Source organism: Monodelphis domestica, chromosome 1 (genome assembly GCF_027887165.1).
Source record: "Monodelphis domestica isolate mMonDom1 chromosome 1, mMonDom1.pri, whole genome shotgun sequence".
In the NCBI taxonomy this organism is placed as follows: Eukaryota; Metazoa; Chordata; class Mammalia; order Didelphimorphia; family Didelphidae; genus Monodelphis; species Monodelphis domestica.
The window spans coordinates 367,054,697-367,060,315 of record NC_077227.1 but is presented as its reverse complement, the minus strand read 5'-3'; positions in this window follow the sequence as shown (position 1 = coordinate 367,060,315).

Below are 5,619 nucleotides of genomic sequence, written 5' to 3'. Positions count from 1 at the left end.
GTAGGCTGTTATCCTTAGAAAAAGAAATGGCTTCTGGCAGGTAGGTTTCTTGGGGAAAGTGTTTGAGAAGACAAAAGGTAAACCCAGTTGTGAATGAGGAATGTAAAGGAAAGGTTCATCTCTACTTAAGCAAAATGAAAAGTGAATTTAGTGGTAAGGTTGGTACCAGGCCCTGGCTGCCTTCCCTCTGATTTTATGTTTACTTTCCTTTAGCATTAACCTTGTGAATATAGATTCTGGGAGGTCCTAGACAGCTGGCAAAAAGGACAATGTCTATTGGAGTGGCTTTAGGTGCCATAGCAGGAAAAAGAATAGAACTTCTCTCAAAGAAGTGATTGGCAAAAGAGAAGGAAGCCCCTAGAAGGGAGCTCCACCTCCTCCTTTGATCATATGCTTAGTGGAGGTAAAATGCTAGCTTTCTGATTAACAGTCTTCCAAATATTGTTTATGTCCCCACTAGACCTCCCAACTGATTGTACAGAAGTGATGACTCACAGCATTCTTTTCCAATTATTCTATGATTCTCTATTTCTTAACATTCTGTTTTTTTTGTGAGGCCAATGATCAGCCATGGGCATGTGATCCTTACCTTGATTATTATTTTTTTTAAACCCTTACCTTCCATCTTGGAGTCAATACTGTGTATTGGCTCCAAGGCAGAAGAGTGGTAAGGGCTAGGCAATAGGGGTCAAGTGACTTGCCCAGGGTCACACAGCTAGGAAGTGGCTGAGGCCAGATTTGAACCTAGGACCTCCCGTCTCTAGGCCTGGTTCTCAATCCACTGAGCTACCCAGCTGCCCCCTATTCCTTGATTATTAATGATCATTGATAAATCTCCTAAAATATAATATTTTTGTTATTGACATTTAAATTAAATTTTTACACTCTCCAGAAAAGGGAGAAGTTAAAAAAAAGGTACCCAGTGTGGAGATTTAGGTATAAAACAGGAAGTTTATTGACCTCACAAAAAAATAGGATGCTAAGAAATAATCATAGAATAATTAGAAAAGAACACTGGGATGAATATTTACAAAAATATAAATTGCCTAGACTAACAGAAGAAGAAATAGTTTTCTTAAATAATCCCATATCAGAAACTGAAATCCATCAAGCCATCAAAGAACTGCCTAAGAAAAAATCCCCAGGGCCTGATGGATTCACCAGTGAATTCTATCAAACATTCAGAGAACAGTTAACCCCAATACTATACAAACTATTTGACATAATAAGCAAAGAGGGAGTCCTACCAAACTCCTTTTATGACACAAGCATGGTACTAATTCCAAAGCCAGGCAGGCCAAAAACAGAGAAAGAAAACTATAGGCCAATCTCCCTAATGAATATAGATGCAAAAATCTTAAATAGGATACTAGCAAAAAGACTCCAGCAAGTGATTAGAAGGGTCATCCACCATGATCAAGTAGGATTCATACCAGGGATGCAGGGCTGGTTCAACATTAGGAAAACTATCCACATAATTGACCACATCAACAAGCAAACCAACAAGAACCACATGATTATCTCAATAGATGCAGAAAAAGCCTTTGATAAAATACAACACCCATTCCTACTAAAAACACTAGAAAGCATAGGAATAGAAGGGTCATTCCTAAAAATAATAAACAGTATATATCTAAAACCATCAGCTAATATCATCTGCAATGGGGACAAACTAAATCCATTCCCATTAAGATCAGGAGTGAAACAAGGATGCCCATTATCACCTCTATTATTTGACATTGTATTAGAAACACTAGCAGTAGCAATTAGAGAAGAAAAAGAAATTGAAGGCATCAAAATAGGCAAGGAGGAGACCAAATTATCACTCTTTGCAGATGACATGATGGTCTACTTAAAGAATCCTAGAGACTCAACCAAAAAGCTAATTGAAATAATCAACAACTTTAGCAAAGTTGCAGGATACAAAATAAACCCACATAAGTCATCAGCATTTCTATATAATTCCAACACAGCTCAGCAGCAAGAACTAGAAAGAGAAATCCCATTCAAAATTACCCAAGACAAAATAAAATACTTAGGAATCTATCTCCCGAGACAAACACAGGATCTATATGAACACAACTACAAAACACTTTCCACACAACTAAAACTAGACTTGAACAATTGGAAGAACATTAACTGCTCATGGGTAGGACGAGCCAATATAATAAAAATGACCATCCTACCCAAACTCATCTATCTATTTAGTGCCATACCCATGGAACTTCCAAAAATTTTTTTTACTGATTTAGAAAAAAGCATAACAAAGTTCATTTGGAAGAACAAAAGATCAAGGATATCCAGGGAATTAATGAAAAAAAATACAAAGGAAGGGGGTCTTGCAGTCCCAGATCTCAGACTATATTATAAAGCAGCGGTCATCAAAACAATTTGGTACTGGCTAAGAGACAGAAAGGAGGATCAGTGGAATAGACTGGGGGCAAGCAACCTCAGCAAGACAGTATATGACAAACCCAAAGATCCCAGCTTTTGGGACAAAAATCCACTATTTCATAAAAACTGTTGGGAAAATTGGAGGACAGTGTGGGAAAGATTAGGCCTAGATCAACACCTCACACCCTACACCAAGATAAATTCAAAATGGATGAATGACTTGAACATAAAGAAGGAAACTATAAGAAAATTAGGCGAACACAGAATAGTATACATGTCAGACCTTTGGGAAGGGAAATACTTCAAAACCAAGCAAGAATTAGAAAGAATTACAAAATGCAAAATAAATAATCTGGATTACATCAAATTAAAAAGTTTTTGTACAAACAAAACCAATGTAACCAAAATCAGAAGGGTAGCAACAAATTGGGAAACAATCTTCATAAAAACCTCTGACAAAGGTTTAATTACTAAAATTTATAAAGAACTAAATCAATTGTACAAAAAATCAAGCCACTCTCCAATTGACAAATGGGCAAGGGACATGAACAGGCAATTCTCAGCCAAAGAAATCAAAACTATTAATAAGCACATGAAAAAGTGCTCTACATGTCTTATAATCAGAGAGATGCAAATCAAAACAACTCTGAGGTATCACCTCACACCTAGCAGATTGGCTAACATGACAGCTATGGAAAATAATGAATGCTGAAGGGGATGTGGCAAAGTGGGGACATTAATTCATTGCTGGTGGAGTTGTGAATTGATCCAACCATTCTGGAGGGCAATTTGGAACTATGTCCAAAGGGCGATAAAAGACTGTCTGCCCTTTGATCCAGCCATAGCACTGCTGGGCTTGTACCCCAAAGAGATAATGGACAAAAAGACTTGTACAAAAATATTCATAGCTGCGCTCTTTGTGGTGGCCAAAAATTGGAAAATGAGGGGATGCCCTTCAATTGGGGAATGGCTGAACAAATTGTGGTATATGTTGGTGATGGAGTACTATTGTGCTAAAAGGAATAATAAAGTGGAGAAGTTCCATGGAGACTGGAACAACCTCCAGGAAGTAATGCAGAGCGAGAGGAGCAGAACCAGGAAAACATTCTACACAGAGACTGATACATTGTGGTACAATCGAAGGTGATGGACTTCTCCATTAGTATCAATGCAATCCCTGAACAATCTGCAGGGATCTAAAAAAAAATACTACCCACAAGCAGAGGATAAACTGTGGGAGTAAAAACACCGCTGAAAAGCAACTGCTTGACTACAGGGTTGGAGGAGATAAGACTGAGGAGAGACTCTAAATGAACACTATAATGCAAACTCCAACAACAGGGAAATGGGTTCGAGTCAAGAACACATGTGATAACCAGTGGAATCATGCGTTGGCTATGGGAGAGGGAAAGGCGGGGGGGGGGGGGGGGGGGTGGGGGGGGGTGGGGGGAGGGGAGGGGAGGAAAAGAAAACGATCTTTGTTTCCAGTGAATAATGTATGAAAACGACCAAATAAAATAATATTAAAATTAAAAAAAAAAGAAAAGAACACTGATGAATCATGAAAAAATACTAATAATAGAGCAAAAGAAAATGCAGAATGGGAACCAGATAAGCCAAGCAGTGTTGGAACTCCCATCTTAAATTTGAAATATGTTTTAAAAGTTATATATAATGGAGATTCACAATTTCATATGTGATCCTTTTTCTGTTTTTTGAATGTGGAAACATTCATGTTTGTTGATGCTTGTCAATTTAAAAGTAACAAAAGAGAAAATTTAAAAACAAAACAAAAACAAACATAACAAAACAAGCTTGTTACAGGTAAGGGATATCATAGGGCAAAGGAATTTAAGGAGTAAAAAAACTAAGTGAATTTAAAGATTTAAGTCATAAAATTTAAGAGAATGGAAGGGGGGAAAATTGAATTATTTTTTCTTTAACCTAAGCCTATGTTCTATTCTTAGAGAAACAACATTTTTGGTCATGAGAAAGTATAGAGTAACATAAACTGGGGTGTGCAAAGGGGGAAGAGGGATCTGGAAATTCATGAATGATTGACTTGATTTCTAGAGAAAATATTTTTTTTTCTTTTTAATCTTTCACTCTATCTAAAGAGCTTTAAGGAGGTAAGGAAAGTTCATGTTGGAGGTGGAACTTACATCGGAATATGAATTGGGTACCTTATGGAGCAGAACTAATCTGGGGACATTTTGACTCATTTCCTCAGAGACAAGAAGGAAAGAATACTTGAAAAGAGGAAAAGAAGGAAAGGGTAATGGGAACATAGGGAAGAGAAGGAAGTCTTCTTTAATTAGATCTTTATTCTACTGTACTATTTTATATTGTCTTTTCCAAACTATTAATCCTCAATTGATCTCCTAATATACTCCAATCTTTGGGAAAAAAGTAAATTCTTGGAATTTGGGATAAGGAAGAATAATATGAGGGGTGGAGACTATAAGACAATATCAAAATCAAATTATATTTGGAAAGAGAAATAGCAGGGACTAAATAGTGACTTAAAAAACTCAAATGGAACTGTAATTTCATAGGCATGTTTATTCTCTCCAATGATGCAGATCACAGCTGAACCTTGTAATGATTATTAGAGGAGATGGTGTTTGTTGATCTAGAGGAGGCTACTATTTCTGAGCAGATGTGTGAGGAAAGGTAGGAGGTAAGTGGAGTGACTCCTATCTTTCTCTCTCTCATTCACTCTTCCTGGGCTGTGGTTCAGAGGGTATAACTTCGGAAACTGAGGATCTTCAGTGATAAGTTGTTGATGGGGAGTTGAAGGGAAGTCTCCCCTGTTGAATGATGGATGGCGTACTCCCAAACACCGGTGCACGAAATGGCCAGTAAGACAAACCTCCCCCTAGTCCGCTGACTCAGCGGGATAGTGGTCTTGACCAGCAATCAGCTATGGCTGATGTCACTATAATGACCACAGTGAGTTGCTTTCTCCAAGTTCCTTGAATAATTCCTCTTTACTATATGACTGCGTTTGAATAGTTTAATAACACAGGATATCAGGGTGTGTGGGGTTCAGTTAGAAGTTATCAGTGTCCCTATTTCCCAAGTCCCACGAGGTCCTTGGTTCTGACTGTTTCAGAGCAAGATCAGAATTTCTCCTCACCTTTCCAACTATTTTAAACTAAATTAAATACTAAAAGGGTCAAGGGGAAAGATAAAGCAGATGCAATAGGGCTGAAAGAGGGTCTA